Here is a 27546-nt window from a genome sequence, read left to right on the forward strand (position 1 = left end):
CTTTCTTCTTTCTTTGGTGATTTAGTCCACCATGAGTGGCTAAATTCTTCTTTTCTAGTTAAAATTGGTGAATTTCAGATTTGTGATGAATTGGGAGATTTAAATCTCCATTATTAAACTCTTATTTACCTTCAATATTTATGCAACTTGATCTTTCTATAATTATTATTTTGCTTTTAGAATCAATTAAGGCCTGTTGCTTTTAAATTGCTTGAGTAATATATTGTTTGAATAATTTAGGTCCGTAATTGCTTAGATTATTTAAACACAAATATAATCGGTTGCATAATCTAAACTTGACCACGCGGTTGGCAAGGTTAGAATTAGATTTCTCTAAGTCTTAATGCAGTTAACAGTTGTTCGATGCTAAAAGGTCCAAGGACGTTCCTTGGCAACTTGTTAGCTACTATTTGATTAGCGAACGTTTCCTAATCAAACTAGAACTAAGGAAGAATTTGGATTGTGAGAAGCGTCTTCCACATCCTAAACTAATTTATTGAAATAAATAGGAGTGTTAAAGAATCAATGATCAATTCTAAACAGTCTGAAATAGATCCATACTTCAACTAGAAGCTTTTCTCTTATTGATTTACTCATCTTTAAATTATTGCTTTCTCTTGCTATTTAAATTCATCAAATCAAACCCCACTCTTTTAATTACTTGTTATTTACTTGTCCAAGTCATTAATAGGAAAATTCGTAGTGTCAAATTCCTGTGGTTCGACCCTATTGCCACTATCTGCAATTTATTTTGTTGGTTGATAATAGGTTTATTTTTTACGGCTTTGACAACCGCTATCACCAAATTATAATCATCTCAAGGTTTTTAGTTTTATGTGCTTTATTATAAATACTAAACCTATAAAATATAAATTTGATCATATAGCTTTTAAATAAACTGGCGGTGGAGAAGCCTTGTGGAGATCGGCGGCCGAACCTTGGAGGAGTGAGGGGTGATGAATTCTACCTCTTCTTGCCTTCTTGAAGCCTTTTAATATGTCTTCAGAGGCTGCCTAGGGTGTCTTGGCAGTCCATGAGTCTTTTAGGGGCTGCCCAAAATGCCCTTGGTCCAATATGTGCCTTCTATGTGCATGTGTGAAGGGAAAAACGTGGAGCTTGTCTTCAATTGCAAGGGATGGGCTCTTTGGTCTTTTACTTGCTGCCCAAGGTCTTCAAGATGCTGCCCAAGTGTGTTCAAGTTGTTGCCCAAGGCGCCTCTTCACACTCCCTTGTCGCCCATTCACAATTAAGGAAGGTGGAGCCTCCTTTTGTAATTTGAATTTTGAATGTGCAAGGCATGAAGTGGGAAACATGTGATCTTTGGATTTGGCTTCCTTAATAAGCTGGATCTTGAAATCCAAAATCTGAATATGAATCTTGGAGATTTGAATTTCAAAATACTTTCCTCATTTGGCTCTCCATATATGGCAGCTTGAGATATGGCTTTTTGAATAAGGAAAAGGCTACTTGGAGATTTGAAATTTGAATTTCAAATTGCCTTGGCTGAATGTTGTTTCCATATTTACCACTTTCCTTATTTGGAACTTTCCTTATTTAGCTTGACTTGATTTCAACTCGGCAGGCTTGCTCCCTTTTGCTCCAAATAAGGCAGTTTTAGGGGGATTTTCTCCAAAATGTCCTTTTACACCGATTTCTGCAAAACAATGTCAAGAGCACTAAATTAAGCAGAAATCATGTAAATAATCATCAATAATATCAAGATAAAAAGGACTAAAATATTCTCTATCAAATACCCCCACACTTAGCCTTTTGCTTGTCCTCAAGCAAATAAACATAGTTAAACAAGCTTTCTTTCCTACTTGATCCTTATTTCCACTTAAACTCTTACTCGAGACACCTATTTTGAATCATTGCAGTGAAGAATATATGCATGAAGATTACTTACCTTCTTTCCTTGTTTCCCTTTGCTTACCATGGCTAGGATTTATTTTCCTCAAGAGAAAGATCATACATGCACATTAATTTGTTCAGATAAGACTTTTTCTAGCTTTTGGATTGACTTGCCCTTACCTTGAAGTACTTTATTCAGGCTTTTGTACTTTAGATCTTGCTTGAAAATGTAATGACCCGAAAATCGGACCGTTACCGGCACTAGGATCCAGGTCGGCTTAAGGCCGCCGGGACCCGTAGCAAGCCTGACATACAACCTGTAAACCTACTTAATCCCATACATGATCAACAACATACATAAAATTTTAAACTTTTCTTTTTCCAAGCTCAACCTGTGCATGCCCATAAACATATACATAACATAAACCCCACACTGGAGCTCTCATCAAATGCTCCAATGGGGCATCTCATCATACACAAGCTTGGAAGAACATAACATCATAAAACATAGGTCATGTTTACAAAAGGGATTTCCATACAAACTCGGTCAAGCACAACTTCTAAACCTCAATCTCAAATCAACATTTACATGACATAACTATAAATCAATTTACAATTTATCATGTCCACATCCTATCTCTTACATACACATGACTTCATTCATCTCGACTTCTCTGCCTAGCCCGTACCTGCAAACCTGGGGGATTAAGGAGAGGGGTGAGCTACTGGAGCCCAGTGAGCAGAATAATAAAAACATTATATTAACATTTCATGCTTTCATGGAATGCATCACATCACAATCATATCACATCAAGGAAGAACTTGTCACCAGTAGCCCTCTACATATCCAATAGTGCCAGAACGTAGAATGGGTCCTGGTCTTTCCCTTACATAGCATAACATAACATTCCAATGTGCCATAACGTAGAATGGGTCCTGGTCTTTCTCTTACATAGTGCCAGCGAACGTAGAATGGGTTCCACTGGTCTTTCATTCCATACCGTACATATCATATCGTCACATCATAGGTCGAGGGCTATGGATCATCCAACATTCATCCACATCAACAAAAAAATATGCAATGCAACATATTCGTAAATTCTAATGCAGACAACCTAGTATGTCTCATGGCATTAATGATGCGTGAATCATGCTAAAATGTCCATTATTTGCTTTAAAACGTAATGAGTTATTCCACTCACCTCTGGATAGCTCTGACCAGACACTGGAGTAGCTGACTCACTGCTGGGGTCCTCGGTTCCTCGGGTCCGAACCTACACAGGTGGACTCAAATGAGGGACCAAACATACATGAACATAACTTTAAACTACTCCCCAAAAACCCCCTAGAACATCATGAAACAATCATAGAAAAACATGCAAAGGAGGGCTGGACAGGGCACTTTCGGCGGCAGGTTCGGCGGTCGAAAGTCCCTCCAGAGCCGAAAGTCAGGCAGGTTCGGCGGCACCTTCGGCGGCCGAAACTCCCAGACAGAGACGAAACTCATGCATGTTCGGCGGCACTTTCAGCGGCCGAAACTGCCCTCCAGAGACGAATGTAATACCCTGCTAGAATCCGGCATCGGGATTCCTACCTTCCGGCGGAATCTAGGGTGTTGGATCTCTCTAGAAGGGTAGAATGTGTTTTCTAAAAATATTTTCAAATGATTTTAAGGGTTTTAATTGAAAGAAAATTGAGTTTTGAAAAGAAAAGACCAAGGAGGCGTTTGCCAGGTTCGGCCGCCGAACATGGAAAGGCTTCGGGAGCGCCTTTGGCCTCCGAAAGTCTTGTTTGAACGAGCCAAGGTTCGGCCGCCGAACTTGCATGAGTTTAGGGGGCACGTTAGGCCGCCGAAGGTCTTCGACCAGGCCACCTATAAAGGGCCCTCAGATCGGAAATGGGAGAGTTTTCTCCCCATTCTCGAGCTCAGGTGAGTTTTTGTCCTCCCTTGGTCGATTTCAAGTTTTCCTTTGACTTTCCAAAGTATTATGAGTTTTATCCTTGGTTTTGAAGAGTTTTAAGCTTGGATCTAGGATTTGGAGCTTGGAGACCCCGGAGCTAGTTTCCTCCACATCTCCAAGGTTCGGGTTACACCAACCCTCGATCTCCAAGAGGTTAGTGTAGATCCTTGCTTTTCCTTATGTTTTAATGAGTTTTAAGTAAGTTTTATAGAGTTTGATGTTGGAGTTTGGGTAGAAATGCATGTTTAAGGATTATGTGGGTTTTGTGCCAATGTATGTTATATGTATGTTTTTATGATGTATTGTTGAAGGTTTAAGCTAGTTGATGCATGTGGGAGTGAGTATGCATGATTGGGAGAGAGTATGTAAGGATTTGGATGTTTTGAGTTTGGTTTTAGGCTTGGCAGAATCGGACCTGTCGTCTAGAGGGGACCAGGTTCGGCCGCCGAAAGGAGTTTCGGCCGCCGAACCTGCATGGGAGGCAGTCTTTCGGCTGCCGAACGTGCCCCCGAAGGCTGAGTTTCGTTTCTGTCCTGGGGTTTCGGCCGCCGAACCTGCCGCCGAACCTACCCGAGTTTCGTCTCTGGAAGGGACTTTCGGCCGCCGAAGGTGCCGCCGAAAGTGCCCTGTCCAGCCGTTTCTTGGTTGTTTTCTATGTATGTTTAAGTGATGTTTTAGAGGGTTTTTGGGGAGTTGCTTATGAGTTGTTAGAGTGTGTTTGGCACCTCATTCGAGTCCACCTGTGTAGGATCGGACCCGAGGGACCGAGGAGGCCAGTAGTGCTAGCAGTTGCAGAGTCTGTCAGCGTCTGCCAGGAGGTGAGTAGAACTAAACCTAATCTTTTATTTTATGAACTATAATACCTAAAGCATGTTCATGCATCATGATTATATGTAGTAGGCTGTTTGCACTAGTTCACGAATGTGGCGCATTGCATTATTTGATGTTGTTGTCAGGAGGTTTGGATCAAGGCGACTTCAATAGCCCATATCTGTCATTGAGTCTTGGGTAAGTCCTTCGAGAGCCGGACAAGTACATGTAGGAAAGTCCTTGTGAGCTCTCTGTGGACTGGGCACCCTGTCATGTATGTTACAGGCCTATGCGAGCTCCTTTGGGGGAGCCGGGCACCGACAGAGGGATTTTTGAAGTCATGTCCGATCCTTGAGAGTAAAGGATGCTAGCAAAAAGGAACTCTCTAAAAACAATCCGTGGGGAATATTTATCTGCATGAGCCCCGAGACGGACCAGGTTATGTGATTTCTTTGTGTTCTGACGCATTTCATGAGAGCATGTAATTAATGAACTGTTTTCTCTGTTTCTACTCACTGGGCTTTTTAGCTCACCCCTCTCCCCTAACCCCAGTTTTGCAGGTTAGAAGTAGTCCAGGAGGACGTCAAGGGTAAAGGTTATGGTTATGTAATAGATTAGTAAGCTTTTAGTGTGGACATGTATTAAGATTCGATATCCTTTTTGTAAGATGTTATGTATTGTAAGAGTTATGTTTATGGATTAGAAATGTGCTTGGCCCTAAGACTTGGTTAGTCCCTGTTCAATACATGATGTATGTTATGCTAGATGTTGAGTGGAGTTTGAACTAATCTTGTGGCATGTGTTGTTTACCACTTTAGAGATTGATGAGGGCCCTGCAGGAGGTCTTATGTTTGTGGTTTGATGCATGCACAGGTTAGGTTCTAGTTCCTTGAATGTAATCCCAGCTTGATGTATGTTATGTTGACCCAGCTAGAGTTTTGATGAGGGCTCTAGTAGGGGATCCTTTTATGTTTTCAGTTATGTTGCATACAGGTCAAGCTCGGTATTTACATCATATGTTTCAGTTTTCATGTTAAAGCTTTGATCATGTATGGGATTTGACCAGGTGATAGGAGGTATGTTTGGCTTGCTACGGGTCCCGGCGGCCTTAAGCCGATCTGGATCCTAGCGCCGGTGGCGGTTCGGGCCGTTACAGAGGGGTATCGGTTTCCGGGCTGTTACAGAAAGTCCTCTTTCGGGGGCAGGCTTCGGCAGCCGAAGGCTGCCTCCACAAGCGGGTTCGGCGGCCGAAAGTTCCTTCGGCAGCCGAACTTGAGTTTCTCCAAAGTGGCAGAAACCCAGCTCCAACATGCACAAACGCCTCCCAAACCCTTCAACATGTAAGAACCTAGTCTACAACACTCCCAATCATACACAATCAAGCATACAAGTTCATAGGGGTCTCAAACTAGCCTAAACCCCAACTACAACACATCAAACACACCCACATTGCTCATGAATACACATTAAACCCATAAACTCAAAACAACATAAAAATGCATTTCTTCTCCATAAACTTGTATAAAACTTGTTTAGAATACATCATAAGCTAGAGATCGACTCTTACCTCTTGAAGATCGAGAGTAGAGGTGATCTAACTTGGAGTTGGGAGAGATTTAGCTCCTTGGGTCTCCAAGCTCAAAACTTGTCCTTTTGCTCAAAAATCTTCAAAACAAGATGAAAACTAGTGAAAATCGTGAAAGATTCGAAGAAAGAAACTCAAGATCGGTGAGGGGCGGTGGAGAGCTCACCTTGGCCGAAAATGGAGAAAAGCTCGCTCGTTTTCAGCTAAGGGACCCCTTCTGTAACGACCCGAAAATCGAACCGCTACCGGCGCTAGGATCCGGGTCGACTTAAGGCCGCCAGGACCCGTAGCAAGCCAAACATACATCCTGGAAACCTGTTTAATCCCATACATGATCAAGAAAATACATAAAAATTTAAAACCTTTCTTTCAAACATCCAACTTGTAATACCCGGCTAGAATCCGGCACCGGAATTCCTGTTGTCTGGTGGACTTCGGGGTGTTGGGATTCTATATAAGGGTAGGAGTTATGTTTTTTTACATGTTAGGATGTATTTTATGGTGTTATTGGTGTATTAGGTCTAGTTTTGAGTTGAAATGAACCAAGGCAGAGGAGCCAAGTTCGGCCGCCGAAGATAAGTTCGGCCGCCGAAAGTGCCCAAGATTCGGCTTGCGCATTCAGGTTCGGCCCCCGAATGTTGCATGGTTTTGCATGCGATTCGGCAGCCGAAGCTGCGTTGCTTAGCCAGCAGTTTTGTAGCCCTTAGTCAGCATTTTGGACAGGTGTTATGTCCAATTTGTTGCCAGAAACTTGGCCACGTCTCCCCTGGTTTATTTGCTGGGTTTGAGCAGCTCATGCAGAGTGTTTTGATAGTTCACAAGGGTTTTGAATGTTTTGAAGCAAAAAGCTCCATTTGTGCGTTTGAGAGTTTGAGGAGAGTTGGTACGTTTTCCTTAGGTCAGAGTGTTCAGCTTCTTGTTACAGGAGGTAAGTAATGCTCTTGACCATGTTTCTATGTTTTCTGAAGGTTTTATGGGAGTTGTGGAGAGAGAGATGCATGTTTAGGTGTTAAATGGGAGTTTTGAAAAGTGATGCATGTATACATGATTATGTGTTATGTTTGTTTTGTTGTTTGGGGTTATTAGATAGTTTTGGACCCCTGTGAACATATACTTGAGTATATGTGAGTTGAGTAGAGGAGGTAGGCATGTTTGGAGAGATTGAAGGGAAGGAGGAGATGGTTTGCCGTTGAAGCTGAGTTCTGGATGAACTCAGGTTCGGCAGCCGAAGGATCATTCGGCCGCCGAACCTCCTGCATGGTGGCTTAGTTGCCACAGCTTGCCCCCGAGTGTTTTTGCATGTTCGGCTCTGTTTGGGGGATTCGGCCGCCGAAGGTGCCGCCGAAGGTGCTTGAGTTTCGTCTCTGGAGAGGACATTCGGCCGCCGAACCTGCCGCCGAAAGTGTCCTGTCCAGCTTTCTTTTGCATGCTTTGCATGGATAGTTGAGTGAGTTTAAGGGGATTCTTGGGGAGTTTAAGAGAGTTAATCTACGCTTGTTTGGTCCCTCAGTTGAGTCCATCTGTATAGGTACAGACCAGAGGAACCAGAGAGAGCAGCAGTGAGTACTGCTCCAGAGGTTCAGAGCCTGCAGAGTCAGTCAGTCCAGATAGCCAGAGGTGAGTGGAACTAAACTTATGACTTTTATTGCACCACAAACTGCTTTTAGCATATTTCATGCATCATGTTTATGCCATAGGTTGATTGCATTAGTATTCACGACTATGTTGCATTGCATCGTTATTTGGTGATGTGAGTGAATGCTGAATGATCCAATAGTCTCAGACAGGAAGTCCAGGAGCCTTTGACTACGCCCTGGCAGGTATAGTGAAGTCCAGGAGCCTTTGACTACGCCCTGGCAGGTATAGCAAAGTCCAGGAGCCTTTGACTACGCCCTGGCAATGGTAAGTACAGAGGTGTTATATACACATATACATATATGACAGGAAGACCAGGTGCTCGATTCTACGCCCTGGCACAGAGTTACTGGGACTATGTGGTGACAGGTTTACTCTTGATGTGGCTTGTCTGTGATATGGTGCATTCCATGAGATCATATTTTACTAAGATGTTTTACTGTTCTACTCACTGGGCTATAGAGCTCATCCCACTCCCTTAACCCCAGTTTTGCAGGTTCAATGTACAGTGTACAGGGACAGTCCAGCAGAGTACAGGGAAAGGAAAGAGATCTATCATAGCTTAGAGTGGACATGTAATATTAAAGAGATGTAATAGTTGTTGCTTGACCTAGTGATGTATGTTTTGTACGTTTTGTACATGATCTGTATATGTATATATGTTTTACTGTATGTGAAAAACCAGGCTTAACAGGTATGAGTTAACCCATCTAGAGCAAGCTCTAGTCAGGGGTACAGAGTACAGAGTACAGCATACAGAGTACAGAGTACAGAGATAGTGCATGCACAGGTTAAGCCTTGGTACAAAGAAAAGAGTTTTTATTTTTCACAGAAAATGTATGATCATGTATGAGTTTTTACAGGTACACAGAGAGTATAGCAGGCTTGCTACGGGTTCTGGCGGCCTTAAGCCGACCTGAATCCTAGTGCCGGTGACGGTCCTTTTTGGGGTCGTTACAGATTGGTATCAGAGCCCTAGGTTCACATGATCGGACCGATAGAGACAGTGTTGGGCTCAGACAGGGTAGAAATGGTCAAGCACAATAGGAAATCATGTCCATTAGGATAGGGTCTTGAGTCCTATCTGCTATGATATGCCATGAGTGTTGTATGTGTATGATTGATATGTGATCTTTATGTGCTAAAGTGGTATGTTATATGTTGTGTTTCCAGCATAACGATGCGAGGAACTCGTCGAGCAGCTCGATTGACTGGAGTCCCACCAGAGAATGAGAGACCAGCTGCTCGTCCTCCTGCATTGCCAAGGGCAAGGTCTCAGAGATCTAGCAGGGAAGGTACGTCAATAGACCCTAGAAGGTCTGTAGACGAGAGCAGAAGAGGAACAGTTAGGGGAGGAAGATCAGAGGAAAGGAGGGAAGCTATGGAGATTGATCAGTCTAGAGATGATAGCATGGGTATAGGCAGTTTTGAGGAAGGTATGGGAGAGTCGCAGGGAGGTGCTCAGACCTCAGGTTTTGGCTATCCAGAGTATCCGATGGGAGGTATGTCGGAGTACTCGAGTTTTGTGCCATATCCTCCTTATATGCCTTATATGCCTTATCCTTATTATCCACCATATCCTATGTATCCATCTTCCCCTATACATTCAAGTGCAGCACACCTAGAGCCAAATGAACCAGTACTACCACCAGAACCAGTAGCCCCTGTTGTTGACCGACATGAACCTAGCTCATCTGGAGGTAAAGTCCAAATGACGGAGTACTTGAAATTGGATGCTCCTAAATACAACACAGGAGATGATCCATTTGATTACCTCAGAGCAGTTAGGATGATAACCAGTGAATTGGGAGCAGATGATAGGAGAGCCATTGAGATGGTAGGTTTCACATTAAACTACAAGAAAGCCAGAGAATGGTTTAAGAATTATGTGGAGCCTAGAATGGACAGTATGTCATGGGGAGAGTTCGCCAATGAGTTTGCAGGGTGGGCTTTTCCTGACAGTTCAAGGGAGATGAAAGTAATTGAATTTGAACAGTTGAGACAGACAGATGAGATGAGTGTTGATGAATTCACAGATAAGTTCCTGGATCTGCTTCAGTACGTGGGTCAAGCCTATGATACTGATCAGAAGAAAGCAAGGAGATATACTATGAGACTGCATCCCAGGTATGCTTCCTTGATTCTTCCAGCAGAAAAGGAGAGTTTCCATACTATCGTAGACGCAGCCAGGAAAATGGAAGCTAGTGCCAATATTCAGAAACAGTCAAAGGCACAGGCTTCGGGTTCTAAAGCCCCCACACCAAGCAGTAAAAGATGGGATAGAGCAAAAGGAACAAAGAGTAAGTTCTGGAGTAAAGTCAAGTCAGGTCTGGGAATAGGTAGTGGCTCAAGCTCTGGCACAGCTCCAGTCTGCAGACGATGCGGAAAACCACATGGAGGAGTTTGTCGGTTAGGATCTACAGCTTGTTTTCGATGTGGACAGGAAGGGCATATTGCTCGGGATTGTCCGCAGATGACTTTTGCACCATCCCAGCAGATGAGTTCAGGCAGTGTGGTACAGCCAGTTGTACGGCCAGTAGCTCCAGTCATGCCTCAGACTAGTGGCAGAGGTAGAGGGAGAGGGGTAGCCTCTACTTCAGCAGTAGGTTCCCGAGGTGGAAATCCGATAGCCCCAGCACGGATTTTCACAGTGACACAGGAGGAGGCTAACACGTCGAACACAGTGGTGTCAGGTAATCTCATCATTGGGTGTTCAGATGTGTATGCTTTGATGGACCCCGGTGCTTCTCATTCCTTTATTGCTTCGAGAGCCATAGAGAGATTGGGTTTGATCAGTTATGAGTTAGAGTATCCTCTCTGGGTCAGTGGACCTAGATGTGACCCATCAGTGGCAGTGTCAGTCTGTCGTTTCAGTCCAGTATTCATAGAGGGTAGATGCCTTCCAGCTGACCTTGTGGTTCTAGACTTGACAGATTTTGATGTCATTCTAGGGATGGATTGGCTATCTGCCTATGGTGCTACGTTGGACTATCGAGAGAAGCTAGTGAGTCTCAGAGACCAGGATGGGTCAGAGTGTGTCTTCAGAGGAGACAGGAGAGGTACACCCAGAGGTATGATTTCAGCCCTTCAGGCTCGTCGTTTGCTTAGGAGGGGTTGTCAGGGGTTTCTAGCTCATGTGCGAGAGCTAGACAGTCAGGTTAGGGAACCAGCCACAGTACCAGTAGTCCGAGAGTTTCTCGATGTGTTCCCAGACGATTTGCCAGGACTACCACCTGATAGGGAGATAGGGTTTGAAATTGAATTACTGCCAGGTACCAGACCTATCTCTATTCCTCCCTACAGGATGGCGCCAGCTGAGTTAACAGAGTTGAAAGAACAGTTACAGGACTTGGTAGATAAGGGTTTCATCCGCCCTAGTACCTCACCTTGGGGTGCTCCAGTGCTCTTTGTCAGAAAGAAGGATGGATCCCTTAGACTTTGTATCGACTACAGACAGTTGAACAAGGTCACTATCAAGAATAGGTATCCTTTACCTAGGATTGATGATCTATTTGACCAGCTAGCTGGAGCAGGTTGTTTCTCGAAAATAGATCTGAGATCTGGGTATCATCAGTTGAGAGTCAGAGAGGCAGATGTGCCTAAGACAGCTTTCCGGACCAGATATGGGCATTATGAGTTCTTAGTGATGCCGTTCGAGTTGACTAACGCCCCTGCAGCATTTATGGATCTCATGAACAGGGTATTCAGTGAGTTTCTGGATCACTTTGTCATTGTGTTTATCGATGATATCTTAGTGTATTCCAGAGATGCAGAGGAGCATGCCCAGCATCTGAGGACAATTTTGCAGACACTGAGAGAGCATGGGTTATATGCCAAGTTCTCGAAGTGTGAGTTTTGGTTACGGAGCATTGCCTTCTTGGGACATGTGGTATCAGCAGAGGGTATTGAGGTAGACCCCAAGAAGATAGAGGCTGTAGCTAACTGGCCCAGACCCATGACAGTGACTGAGATTAAAAGCTTTCTGGGACTGGCAGGTTACTACAGGAGGTTCGTTCAGAACTTCTCAAAGATAGCAGCTCCTATGACCAAATTGACTCAGAAGAACCAGAAGTTTATCTGGTCAGACCAGTGTGAAGAGAGCTTTGAGGAGCTCAAGAGGAGATTGACAACAGCACCAGTGTTAGCTCTGCCTGTCAGTAATGAGGATTTCACAGTGTTCTGTGATGCATCTCGAGTAGGATTGGGTTGTGTATTGATGCAGAGTGATAGAGTAATAGCTTATGCTTCTAGACAGTTGAAGAAGCACGAGTTGAATTATCCTACCCATGACCTCGAGATGGCAGCAGTTATCTTTGCACTTAAGATGTGGCGGCATTACCTCTACGGGGTTAAATGCGAGATCTTCACTGATCACAAGAGTTTACAGTACATCTTAAGTCAGAAAGAGCTGAATTTGAGGCAGAGAAGGTGGGTCGAATTGCTCAGTGATTATGATTGTAAAATCCAGTATCATCCGGGTAAGGCGAATGTTGTCGCAGACGCCCTAAGCCGGAAGTCACTAGGCAGTTTATCCCATATAGCAGTAGAGCGGAGACCAGTTGTGATGGAGCTTTATAAGCTCTTTGACGAGGGATTACAGCTAGAATTGTCTGGTACAGGAGCGTTGATCGCACAGATGAGAGTGACACCTGTGTTTCTGGAGCAGATAGCTCAGAGACAGCATGAGGACCCTGAGTTGATGAAAATTGCCAGGACTGTTCAGTCAGACACTAGTGTAGAGTTCAGATTTGACAGCAAAGGGATCCTTCGCTATGGGAGTCGACTTTGTGTACCAGATAGGGGCAGTGTGAAGGAAGACATTATGAGGGAAGCTCATAATGCGAGGTATAGTGTTCACCCAGGAGCCACCAAGATGTATCAGGATCTAAAAAGGGTCTATTGGTGGCCAGCCATGAAGAAAGACGTGGCGCAGTTCATGACAACCTGTGAGGTTTGTCAGAGGGTGAAATTAGAGCATCAGAAACCAGCCGGAATGCTTAACCCATTACCGATTCCAGAGTGGAAATGGGAGAACATAGCCATGGATTTTGTAGTGGGTTTACCAGTAGCGTCCAACAGGATAGACTCGATATGGGTGATTGTGGACAGACTCACGAAATCTGCTCATTTTCTTCCAGTACGGAGTAACTATTCTGTGGATAAGCTGGCACAGGTCTATCTGGATGAGGTAGTAAGATTACATGGAGTTCCAGTGTCTATAGTTTCAGACAGAGGACCTCAGTTTACCTCCCGCTTTTGGCGAAGTCTGCAAAGTGCGATGGGCACGAGATTGGATTTTAGTACTGCTTTCCACCCACAGACTGATGGACAGTCAGAAAGGACCATCCAGACCATAGAGGATATGCTTCGCCTTTGTGTGTTAGACTTTGGCGGTTCTTGGAGGCAGCATCTACCTTTGGTGGAGTTTGCCTACAATAACAGTCATCATGCTAGCATTGGGATGGCTCCTTATGAAGCATTATATGGGAGGAAGTGCAGATCACCTGTTTGCTGGGAAGAGGTAGGAGAGAAGGCTCTTGCAGGGCCAGAGTTAGTAGACATTACCAGTAGAATGGTGCCCATGATCAGAGAGAGAATCAGAACAGCTCAGAGTAGACAGAAAAGTTATGCAGATGTTCGCAGAAAGCAGTTAGAATTTCAAGAGGGTAATTGGGTATTGCTGAAAGTGTCTCCAATGAAAGGAGTGGTTCGTTTTGGGAAGAAAGGTAAATTAGCTCCACGGTACATTGGACCCTTTGAGGTGTTGCAGAGGATCGGAAATGTGTCGTATAAGCTGGATTTACCTGCTTCTATGGAGAGGATTCACCCGGTATTTCATGTTTCTATGCTACGACAGTTTGTGTCAGAGCCAAATCAGGTTCTGAGTGAGCCTGAGGTGGAGATTCATACGGATCTCACCTACATCGAGCAGCCAGTACGGATTCTGGACACGCAGATCAGACAGCTAAGGAACAAGGAGATTCCGATGGTGAAAGTTTTATGGAACCACCATAATCTAGAAGAGTGCACCTGGGAGACGCGGGAGTCTATGCTCCAGCAGTATCCACATCTGTTTTGAAGTTAGTTTCCTCCTTGTGTTTTGTTTTTGTTGGTTTAGGAACATCCGAGGACGAATGTTCTTAAGGAGGGGAGAATGTAATACCCGGCTAGAATCCGGCACCGGAATTCCTGTTGTCTGGTGGACTTCGGGGTGTTGGGATTCTATATAAGGGTAGGAGTTATGTTTTTTTACATGTTAGGATGTATTTTATGGTGTTCTTGGAGCCATTCCTTCTCTGCTTGCATCAAAAGACCTCCTAGGGTCCCTTGATGTCCTCCATCTACTGACTCCCCACGACTGCGCTCTCGGCAGAGTAGGGGGAAAGGTGTCCATACCTTCCCTCTCTGACGGAACTCCTGTCGATTCCACAGATCGACGAGTACCCCACATCCTGACTCCTCTGAAGCACACACACAAGCATGCAAACAACATCAGCATCATACGGTCCATGTGGAAACACATGAACCTACATCATACATACATAGCATACATAACATGTCATACATCATAGCATTTATGCACATACATGAAATCATGGCATATCACATCATCATAGCAAGACAGGACTCGACATCCTATCCTAGTGGACATGATTCTTTCTATTGTGCTTGCCCTTCTATGACCTCTAAGCCAACCTCTTTCCGATGTGCAACACACCGTACTCTCGAGGCCCAAAGCTCTGATACCACTCTGTAACGACCCGGAAACCGATACTCCTCTGTAACGGCCCGAACCGCCACCGGCGCTAGGATCCAGATCGGCTTAAGGCCGCCGGGACCCGTAGCAAGCCAAACATACATACTATCACCTGGTCAAATCCCATACATGATTAAAACTTAACCATAAAAACATGAAAACTGAACATCTGTTGAACCCAAACCTGACCTGTGCATGTATCCTGACATGAAACATACATCATAAAATCATAAAATCATAAAACCTCCACTGGAGTCCTCATCATATACTCCAATGGGGTAACATTACATGCCTCAAGTTTGGTTCTCAACTCAACATATAACATATACATAACCATGCATTAACAGGGACTAACCAGTCTATAGGGCCAAGCACAACTAATCCATAGACACAACTTTACTTAACATTACATTATCTTACATGAATTTATAATACATGTCCACTCTAACATACTAAACATAAACATAATCTAAGCTATTACAACATGCATATCTGAACCTTGACTTTACCCTGCAGCCTCTGGACTCTGACTTAAACCTGCAACACTGGGGTTAGGGAAAAGGGGTGAGCTAAAAAGCCCAGTGAGTAGAAACATAGAAAACAGTTCATTAATTACATGCTTTCATGAAATGCATCATAACACAGAGAAATCACATAATCTTGTCCGCCTCGGGGCTTATGCAATATTTATTCCCCACGGACCCTGGTTTCTGAGAGTCTGTCTTTTTGCATGCATCTTTCCTCTCAGAGGATGGACATGACATCAAAAATCCCTCTGTCGGTGCCCGGCTCCCCCATAGGAGCTCACAAGGGCCTGTAACATACATGACATGGTGTCTGGTCCACAGAGAGCTCACATGGACTTTCCTACATGTACTTGTCCGGCTCTCAAAGGACTAAGACAAGACTCGTGACAGATATGGGCTATTGAAGTCGCCTCGGTCCACCCTTCCTCAGCATCAACATGAAATAATGCAATGCGTCATATTCGTGAAACTAGTGCAATCAACCTACTACATATAATCATGATGCATGAACATGCTTTAGGCATTAGATTTTGTGCATAAAAGATTAAGTTTAGTTCTACTCACCTCCTGGTAGACGCTGACTGACTCTGCAACTGCTAACACTGATGGCCTCCTCGGTCTCTCGGGTCCGATCCTACACAGGTGGACTCGAATGAGGTGCCAAACACATTCTAACAACTCATAAACATACCCCCAAAAACCCCTCTAAACATCACTTAAACATGCATGGAAAACACCCAAGAAACGGCTGGACAGGGCACTTTCGGCGGCACCTTCGGCGGCCGAAAGCCCCTTCCAGAGACGAAACTCGGGTAGGTTCGGCGGCAGGTTCGGCGGCCGAAACCCTAGGACAGAAACGAAAGTCCCTCCTTCGGGGGCACATTCGGCAGCCTAAAGACTGCCTCTCATGCAGGTTCGGCGGCCGAACCTGGTCCCCTCTGGACGACAGGTCCGATTCTGCCAAGCCAAAAACCAAACTCAAAACACCCCAAATCCTGACATACTCTCTCCCAAACATGCATACTCACTCCCACAAGTATAAAGGAGCATAAACTAACATAAACTCCTCAACACAAACATCACATAACATACATTGGGTATAAAACCCACATAAACCTTAAACATGCATTTCTACCCAAACTCAACCATCAAACTCTATAAAACTTACTTAAAACTTCATTAAACATCTACACTAACCTCTTGGAGATCGAGGGTGGTGTAATCCCTAACCTTGGAGATGTGGAGAATCCAAGCTCCAAAAGCTCCAAGCTCCCAAAACTCCTTTTAAGCTTTAAATCTTCAAACACAAGGGTAGAAACCATGAAAAACTTGAGAGATGGGTAGAGAAAACACGAAAACGACCAAAGGAAGGCATAAACTCACCTGAGCTCGAGAATGGGGAGAAAACTCACCCATTTCTGATCTGAGGGCCTTTTATAGGTGGCCTGGTCGAAGACCTTCGGCAGCCTAACGTGCCCCCTAAACTCATGCATGTTCGGCGGCCGAACTTGACTTTCGGCGGCCGAACCTTGGCTCGTTCAAACAAGACTTTCGGAGGCCAAAGGCGCTCCCGAAGCCTTTCCATGTTCGGCGGCCGAACTTGACTTTCGGCGGCCGAACCTGGCAAACGCCTTCTTGGTCTTTTCTTTTCAAAACTCAATTCATTTTCATTTAAAACCATGAAATCAAGTGAAAACATTTTAGAAAACACATTTTACCCCTCTAGAGAGATCCAACACTCTAGATTCCGCCGGAAGGCAGGAATCCCAATGCCGGATTCTAGCCGGGTTTTACATTCTACCCCCCTTACAAAAACATTCGTCCCCGAATGTTAAAACAAACAAACAGGCATAGCATAAAACATAACATCAAACATACATAAACAAGCAAGCAAACCCGCAAGCAAAATCTAAAAATCTCTCTCCTAGAAAGAGAGACACAGGCACTGCTGGAGTACAACTCCCGGGTCCTCCAAACACACCTTAACAGTACCCAACCTTCACTTGAAACTCGACACGCTTCCACTGCGCTACTCTGATCCTTACTCTTCTCTTCTCTTCTCATCTTTACTAACTGGCTTCTTCTCACTACTAACCCAAAACTAACTCTAACTCTCACAGGTAGTACCCGGATTTCAGATCTATCTTGGAAAACAAACAGCCTCTGCTAGCTGTCCCAATAGATCATCCATCCTGCATGGGAATACCTGCCCTTGGTAGTGACCTTGGTCAACTGCTAACAGTTATTACAAAGTCTCAAGGATCTACCCTTCATTTCCCACAACAACACTGGAACACTTCAGGGTGAGGTACTAGGTCGGATAAAACCCCTTGTCTACCAAGTCTCGCCTCTACTCGGACTACTACCTCTCTCTACGCAGGCGCCACCTGTAGGGAAGGAAAGAAATGGTTCTGGTTCCAGACACCACTCCTACTCCAAACTCTAACTCCCTGAAAGGTGGTAAACCTGACAACTAGCCAGAGAAAACAACTAAGAACTCTCTGACAACTAACACTGAGGCTGGTTCCCTGACCTGACGGCTAAACTCTCAAACAAGAGCTAGAACCCTCTGACAACCCCTCCTACGCACCCTATGAGCCTGACAGGCTGACATCAAACTTCTAGGCAACCTACACTGTCCCCTCAAAAGACTACCTCTGACCCATCCAGTCCTCTGAACCTGGCCACCTAGTCTCTACGGACCAAGGTAGCACCACAAGTAGAAACCCAATCCATTCCGAGAGTGACGTCTGAACATTCAAGTCCAAGACCTCAAAATCGGGTGGATGGATTCTACCCTCAGTTGACACCTGAACTGAACCGGCAGACTGACTCTGCCTCAGATGGATCACACTTGGGTCCACTGACCCTGAGAGAACACTCTAGCCTAGAAGTTATCAACCCAACCCCTCGACGACTCTTTAGAGTAACTAAGGAAAGAGAAACACCAAGGTTCACAAAAGCATGCACATCAGAACATCAAAAGTGAGCGTACCTGACACCACCATGTTTGATGTGTCTGCCTCCTGCTGAGCTTGGGTGAAGATCCGAGCTGGAGCTGACGGACCTTCTTCACGGAAACCTGAGGAATGAGGGACTGACCCTCTTCCTCTGCCTCGACCACCAGCCTGAAACATGGTTGGAGCTACTGGCTGAGCTGTTCTACCTGGAGCTGCTGGCTGGGACGGAGCCAACCTGGGCGCAGTGGGACACTCACGTGCTATGTGCCCCTCCTGTCCGCACCTGAAACATAGATTAGTCCCAATCAGACAGACTCCCTTGTGCGGCCTTCCGCACCTCAAGCACCTTGAACTGCCTGAGCCAGAGCTCGAACCACCAAAACCCAAACTAGCCTTCAAATTCTGCCAAAACTTCTTCTGCGACTTCCTGAGACCTCTCTTCCATTTCTTACCTCTCGTGGCAGCTGTACTCAGAGTGGAGGGATCAATCCCTCCTGAACCTGAAATCCTAGAATCCTGAGTCTGAGCATCCTCCTGAGAATCTCCCATACCTTCCTCTGGCACTCTGATTCCCAAACTGACATCCCTTCTCTGAACCTCCAACTCTACTTCCCTCATACTAGCTGACATCCTTCTTGGAGCCATTCCTTCTCTGCTTGCATCAAAAGACCTCCTAGGGTCCCTTGATGTCCTCCATCTACTGACTCCCCACGACTGCGCTCTCGGCAGAGTAGGGGGAAAGGTGTCCATACCTTCCCTCTCTGACGGAACTCCTGTCGATTCCACAGATCGACGAGTACCCCACATCCTGACTCCTCTGAAGCACACACACAAGCATGCAAACAACATCAGCATCATACGGTCCATGTGGAAACACATGAACCTACATCATACATACATAGCATACATAACATGTCATACATCATAGCATTTATGCACATACATGAAATCATGGCATATCACATCATCATAGCAAGACAGGACTCGACATCCTATCCTAGTGGACATGATTCTTTCTATTGTGCTTGCCCTTCTATGACCTCTAAGCCAACCTCTTTCCGATGTGCAACACACCGTACTCTCGAGGCCCAAAGCTCTGATACCACTCTGTAACGACCCGGAAACCGATACTCCTCTGTAACGGCCCGAACCGCCACCGGCGCTAGGATCCAGATCGGCTTAAGGCCGCCGGGACCCGTAGCAAGCCAAACATACATACTATCACCTGGTCAAATCCCATACATGATTAAAACTTAACCATAAAAACATGAAAACTGAACATCTGTTGAACCCAAACCTGACCTGTGCATGTATCCTGACATGAAACATACATCATAAAATCATAAAATCATAAAACCTCCACTGGAGTCCTCATCATATACTCCAATGGGGTAACATTACATGCCTCAAGTTTGGTTCTCAACTCAACATATAACATATACATAACCATGCATTAACAGGGACTAACCAGTCTATAGGGCCAAGCACAACTAATCCATAGACACAACTTTACTTAACATTACATTATCTTACATGAATTTATAATACATGTCCACTCTAACATACTAAACATAAACATAATCTAAGCTATTACAACATGCATATCTGAACCTTGACTTTACCCTGCAGCCTCTGGACTCTGACTTAAACCTGCAACACTGGGGTTAGGGAAAAGGGGTGAGCTAAAAAGCCCAGTGAGTAGAAACATAGAAAACAGTTCATTAATTACATGCTTTCATGAAATGCATCATAACACAGAGAAATCACATAATCTTGTCCGCCTCGGGGCTTATGCAATATTTATTCCCCACGGACCCTGGTTTCTGAGAGTCTGTCTTTTTGCATGCATCTTTCCTCTCAGAGGATGGACATGACATCAAAAATCCCTCTGTCGGTGCTCGGCTCCCCCATAGGAGCTCACAAGGGCCTGTAACATACATGACATGGTGTCTGGTCCACAGAGAGCTCACATGGACTTTCCTACATGTACTTGTCCGGCTCTCAAAGGACTAAGACAAGACTCGTGACAGATATGGGCTATTGAAGTCGCCTCGGTCCACCCTTCCTCAGCATCAACATGAAATAATGCAATGCGTCATATTCGTGAAACTAGTGCAATCAACCTACTACATATAATCATGATGCATGAACATGCTTTAGGCATTAGATTTTGTGCATAAAAGATTAAGTTTAGTTCTACTCACCTCCTGGTAGACGCTGACTGACTCTGCAACTGCTAACACTGATGGCCTCCTCGGTCTCTCGGGTCCGATCCTACACAGGTGGACTCGAATGAGGTGCCAAACACATTCTAACAACTCATAAACATACCCCCAAAAACCCCTCTAAACATCACTTAAACATGCATGGAAAACACCCAAGAAACGGCTGGACAGGGCACTTTCGGCGGCACCTTCGGCGGCCGAAAGCCCCTTCCAGAGACGAAACTCGGGTAGGTTCGGCGGCAGGTTCGGCGGCCGAAACCCTAGGACAGAAACGAAAGTCCCTCCTTCGGGGGCACATTCGGCAGCCTAAAGACTGCCTCTCATGCAGGTTCGGCGGCCGAACCTGGTCCCCTCTGGACGACAGGTCCGATTCTGCCAAGCCAAAAACCAAACTCAAAACACCCCAAATCCTGACATACTCTCTCCCAAACATGCATACTCACTCCCACAAGTATAAAGGAGCATAAACTAACATAAACTCCTCAACACAAACATCACATAACATACATTGGGTATAAAACCCACATAAACCTTAAACATGCATTTCTACCCAAACTCAACCATCAAACTCTATAAAACTTACTTAAAACTTCATTAAACATCTACACTAACCTCTTGGAGATCGAGGGTGGTGTAATCCCTAACCTTGGAGATGTGGAGAATCCAAGCTCCAAAAGCTCCAAGCTCCCAAAACTCCTTTTAAGCTTTAAATCTTCAAACACAAGGGTAGAAACCATGAAAAACTTGAGAGATGGGTAGAGAAAACACGAAAACGACCAAAGGAAGGCATAAACTCACCTGAGCTCGAGAATGGGGAGAAAACTCACCCATTTCTGATCTGAGGGCCTTTTATAGGTGGCCTGGTCGAAGACCTTCGGCAGCCTAACGTGCCCCCTAAACTCATGCATGTTCGGCGGCCGAACTTGACTTTCGGCGGCCGAACCTTGGCTCGTTCAAACAAGACTTTCGGAGGCCAAAGGCGCTCCCGAAGCCTTTCCATGTTCGGCGGCCGAACTTGACTTTCGGCGGCCGAACCTGGCAAACGCCTTCTTGGTCTTTTCTTTTCAAAACTCAATTCATTTTCATTTAAAACCATGAAATCAAGTGAAAACATTTTAGAAAACACATTTTACCCCTCTAGAGAGATCCAACACTCTAGATTCCGCCGGAAGGCAGGAATCCCAATGCCGGATTCTAGCCGGGTTTTACACCTATTCTTGATAGTGACCTTGTTCAACTGTCTGTAGTCGATACAAAGTCTAAGGGATCCATCCTTCTTTCTGACAAAGAGCACTGGAGCACCCCAAGGTGAGGTACTAGGGCGGATGAAACCCTTATCTACCAAGTCCTGTAACTGTTCTTTCAACTCTGTTAACTCAGCTGGCGCCATCCTGTAGGGAGGAATAGAGATAGGTCTGGTACCTGGCAGTAATTCAATTTCAAACCCTATCTCCCTATCAGGTGGTAGTCCTGGCAAATCGTCTGGGAACACATCGAGAAACTCTCGGACTACTGGTACTGTGGCTGGTTCCCTAACCTGACTGTCTAGCTCTCGCACATGAGCTAGAAACCCCCGACAACCCCTCCTAAGCAAACGACGAGCCTGAAGGGCTGAAATCAAACCTCTGGGTGTACCTCTCCTGTCTCCTCGGAAGACACACTCTGACCCTTCCTGGTCTCTGAGACTCACTATCTTCTCTCGACAGTCCAACGTAGCACTATATGTAGATAACCAATCCATCCCTAGAATGACATCAAAATCCGTCAAATCTAGAACCACAAGGTCAGCTGGAAGGTATCTACCCTCTATAAACACTGGACTGAAACGACAGACTGACACTGCCACTGATGGGTCACATTTAGGTCCACTGACCCAGAGAGGATACTCTAACTCAGAACTGATCAAACCCAATCTCTCTATGGCTCTCGATGCAATAAAGGAATGAGAAGCACCGGGGTCCATCAAAGCATACACATCTGAACACCCAATGATGAGATTACCTGACACCACTGTGTTCGACGTGTTAGCCTCCTCCTGTGTCACTGTGAAAATCCGTGCTGGGGCTACCGGATTTCCACCTCGGGAACCTACTGCTGAAGTAGAGGCTACCCCTCTCCCTCTACCTCTGCCACTAGTCTGAGGCATGACTGGAGCTACTGGCCGTACAACTGGCTGTACCACACTGCCTGAACTCATCTGCTGGGATGGTGCAAAAGTCATCTGCGGACAATCCCGAGCAATATGCCCTTCCTGTCCACATCGAAAACAAGCTGTAGATCCTAACCGAAAAACTCCTCCATGTGGTTTTCCGCATCGTCTGCAGACTGGAGCTGTGCCAGAGCTTGAGCCACTACCTATTCCCAGACCTGACTTGACTTTACTCCAGAACTTACTCTTTGTTCCTTTTGCTCTATCCCATCTTTTACTGCTTGGTGTGGGGGCTTTAGAACCCGAAGCCTGTGCCTTTGACTGTTTCTGAATATTGGCACTAGCTTCCATTTTCCTGGGTGCGTCTACGATAGTATGGAAACTCTCCTTTTCTGCTGGAAGAATCAAGGAAGCATACCTGGGATGCAGTCTCATAGTATATCTCCTTGCTTTCTTCTGATCAGTATCATAGGCTTGACCCACGTACTGAAGCAGATCCAGGAACTTATCTGTGAATTCATCAACACTCATCTCATCTGTCTGTCTCAACTGTTCAAATTCAATTACTTTCATCTCCCTTGAACTGTCAGGAAAAGCCCACCCTGCAAACTCATTGGCGAACTCTCCCCATGACATACTGTCCATTCTAGGCTCCACATAATTCTTAAACCATTCTCTGGCTTTCTTGCAGTTTAATGTGAAACCTGCCATCTCAATGGCTCTCCTATCATCTGCTCCCAATTCACTGGTTATCATCCTAACTGCTCTGAGGTAATCAAATGGATCATCTCCTGTGTTGTATTTAGGAGCATCCAATTTCAAGTACTCCGTCATTTGGACTTTACCTCCAGATGAGCTAGGTTCATGTCTGTCAACAACAGGGGCTACTAGTTCTGGTGGTAGTACTGGTTCATTTGACTCTAGGTGTGCTGCACTTGAATGGGTAGGGGAAGAGGGATACATAGGATATGGTGGATAGTAAGGATAAGGCATATAAGGCATATAAGGAGGATATGGCACAAAACTCGAGTACTCCGACATACCTCCCATCGGATACTCTGGATAGCCAAAATCTGAGGTCTGAGCACCTCCCTGTGACTCTCCCATACCTTCCTCAAAACTGCCTATACCCATGCTATCATCTCTAGACTGATCAATCTCCATAGCTTCCCTCCTTTCCTCTGATCTTCCTCCCCTAACTGTTCCTCTTCTGCTCTCGTCTACAGACCTTCTAGGGTCTATTGACGTACCTTCCCTGCTAGATCTCTGAGACCTTGCCCTTGGCAATGCAGGAGGACGAGCAGCTGGTCTCTCATTCTCTGGTGGGACTCCAGTCAATCGAGCTGATCGACGGGTTCCTTGCATCTTTACTCTGGAAACACAACATATAACATACCACGTAAGCACATAAACATCACATATCAATCATACACATACAACACTCATGGCATATCATAGCAGATAGGACTCAAGACCCTATCCTAATGGACATGATTTCCTATTGTGCTCGACCATTTCTACCCTGTCTGAGCCCAACACTGTCTCTATCGGTCCGATCATGTGAACCTAGGGCTTTGATACCAATCTGTAACGACCCCAAAAAGGACCGTCACCGGCGCTAGGATTCAGGTCGGCTTAAGGCCGCCAGAACCCGTAGCAAGCCTGCTATACTCTCTGTGTACCTGTAAAAACTCATACATGATCATACATTTTCTGTGAAAAATAAAAACTCTTTTCTCTGTACCAAGGCTTAACCTGTGCATGCACTATCTCTGTACTCTGTACTCTGTATGCTGTACTCTGTACTCTGTACCCCTGACTAGAGCTTGCTCTAGATGGGTTAACTCATACCTGTTAAGCCTGGTTTTTCACATACAGTAAAATATATATACATATACAGATCATGTACAAAACGTACAAAACATACATCACTAGGTCAAGCAACAACTATTACATCTCTTTAATATTACATGTCCACTCTAAGCTATGATAGATCTCTTTCCTTTCCCTGTACTCTGCTGGACTGTCCCTGTACACTGTACATTGAACCTGCAAAACTGGGGTTAAGGGAGTGGGATGAGCTCTATAGCCCAGTGAGTAGAACAGTAAAACATCTCAGTAAAATATGATCTCATGGAATGCACCATATCACAGACAAGCCACAACAAGAGTAAACCTGTCACCACATAGTCCCAGTAACTCTGTGCCAGGGCGTAGAATCGAGCACCTGGTCTTCCTGTCATATATGTATATGTGTATATAACACCTCTGTACTTACCATTGCCAGGGCGTAGTCAAAGGCTCCTGGACTTTACTATATACCTGCCAGGGCGTAGTCAAAGGCTCCTGGACTTGCTATACCTGCCAGGGCGTAGTCAAAGGCTCCTGGACTTCCTGTCTGAGACTATTGGATCATTCAGCATTCACTCACATCACCAAATAACGATGCAATGCAACATATTCGTGAATACTAATGCAATCAACCTATGGCATAAACATGATGCATGAGATATGCTAAAAGCAGTTTATGGTTCAATTAAAAGTCATAAGTTTAGTTCCACTCACCTCTGGCTATCTGGACTGACTGACTCTGCAGGCTCTGAACCTCTGGAGCAGTACTCACTGCTGCTCTCTCTGGTTCCTCTGGTCTGTACCTATACAGAGGGACTCAAATGAGGGACCAAACAAGCGTAGAATAACTCTCTTAACCTCCCCAAGACTCCTCTTAAACTCACTCAACTATCCATGCAAAGCATGCAAAAGAAAGCTGGACAGGACACTTTCGGCGGCAGGTTCGGCGGCCGAATGTCCTCTCCAGAGACGAAACTCAAGCACCTTCGGCGGCACCTTCGGCGGCCGAATCCCCCAAACAGAGCCGAACATGCAAAAACACTCGGGGGCAAGCTGTGGCAACTAAGCCACCAGGCAGGAGGTTCGGCGGCCGAATGATCCTTCGGCTGCCGAACCTGAGTTCATCCAGAACTCAGGTTCAACGGCAAACCATCTCCTCCTTCCCTTCAATCTCTCCAAACATGCCTACCTCCTCTACTCAACTCACATATACTCAAGTATATGTTCACAGGGGTCCAAAACTATCTAATAACCCCAAACAACAAAACAAACATAACACATAATCATGTATACATGCATCACTTTTCAAAACTCCCATTTAACACCTAAACATGCATCTCTCTCTCCACAACTCCCATAAAACCTTCAGAAAACATAGAAACATGGTCAAGAGCATTACTTACCTCCTGTAACAAGAAGCTGAACACTCTGACCTAAGGAAAACGGACCAACTCTCCTCAAACTCTCAAACGCACAAACGGAGCTTTTTGCTTCAAAACATTCAAAACCCTTGTGAACTATCAAAACACTCTGCATGAGCTGCTCAAACCCAGCAAATAAACCAGGGGAGACGTGGCCAAGTTTCTGGCAACAAATTGGACATAACACCTGTCCAAAATGCTGACTAAGGGCTACAAAACTGCTGGCTAAGCAACGCAGCTTCGGCTGCCGAATCGCATGCAAAACCATGCAACATTCGGGGGCCGAACCTGAATGCGCAAGCCGAATCTTGGGCACTTTCGGCGGCCGAACTTATCTTCGGCGGCCGAACTTGGCTCCTCTGCCTTGGTTCATTTCAACTCAAAACTAGACCTAATGCACCAATAACACCATAAAATACATCCTAACATGTAAAAAAATATAACTCCTACCCTTATATAGAATCCCAACACCCCGAAGTCCACCAGACAACAGGAATTCCGGTGCCGGATTCTAGCCGGGTATTACAGCATAAACCTCAAAAGCACAACTCAACCTGAACATATACTGTACATAGTCATAATCATAATTATGATCCCTCTGTGGGACCTCAACAATGCCTCAATGGCAAATACATCATGAGATGAGTTGGCTATCATGAACATCATAAAACATAAAAGATCATGTATATAAAAAGGGAATTACAATACTCATAGGGTCAAGCACATCTATAACCTCAATGTACCTCATTACATACATACTGAAATCTCTTACATTATATCATAATACAATTGTCATGTCCACAAACTAACTATTACATACACACTTCATATCTCTGGCTAACCTCCTGGTCTACCCTGTACCTGCACATCTGGGGTTAGGGGAGAGGGGTGAGCTACAAAGCCCAGTGAGCAGAATAGAGAAAACATGTATTAAAATTTCATGCCATTATGTAATGCAACACATCACAACAAATCACATCTCGGATGGTATTGTCACCAATAGTCCTCTACATAGTCCAACTGTGCCGGGACGTAGAATGGGTACAACCGGTCTTTCCCTTAACATAACATATCATACAGTCCAACTGTGCCAGGGACGTAGAATGGGTACAACCTGGACTTCCTCTTACATCGTACCAGGGACGTAGAATGGGTACAACCTGGACTTCCATACCATATCATGCCATAACATCATCATATCATATGAGGACTAAAAGGATCATCCAATGACCAATCCACATCAACATCATAAATGCAATGCAACATATTCGTGAATACTAATGCAAACAACCTACTATATCTCATGGCATTCATGATGCATGGATCATGCTCAAAATTCATATTTCATTTATTTTAAAACTTAAAGTTTATTCCACTCACCTCTGGCTAGCTCTGACAAACTCTGTAGCAGCTGGCTCACTGCTGGGGTCCTCGGTTCCTCGGGTCCGAACCTACACGGGTGGACTCCAATGAGGGACCAAACATACATAAACATAACTCTAATATACTCCCCAAAAACCCCCCTAAAACATCATCAAAACATCACATGAAAACATGCAAGAAATGGCTGAACAGGGCACTTTCGGCGGCAGGTTCAGCGGCCGAAAGTCCCTCCAGAGCCGAAAGTCAGGCAGGTTCGGCGGCCGAAACTCCCGGACAGAGACGAAACTCATGCATGTTCGGCGGCACCTTCGGCGGCCGAAAGTCCCAGACAGAGACGAAAGTCTCCTTTCGGGGGCAACTTCGGCAGCCGAAAGGCCTGCCTCCACAAGGGGGTTCGGCGGCCGAACCTGAGTTTCTCCCGAATGGCAGAA

This window comes from Manihot esculenta, chromosome 5 (assembly GCF_001659605.2).
Source record: "Manihot esculenta cultivar AM560-2 chromosome 5, M.esculenta_v8, whole genome shotgun sequence".
Taxonomy (NCBI): Eukaryota; Viridiplantae; Streptophyta; class Magnoliopsida; order Malpighiales; family Euphorbiaceae; genus Manihot; species Manihot esculenta.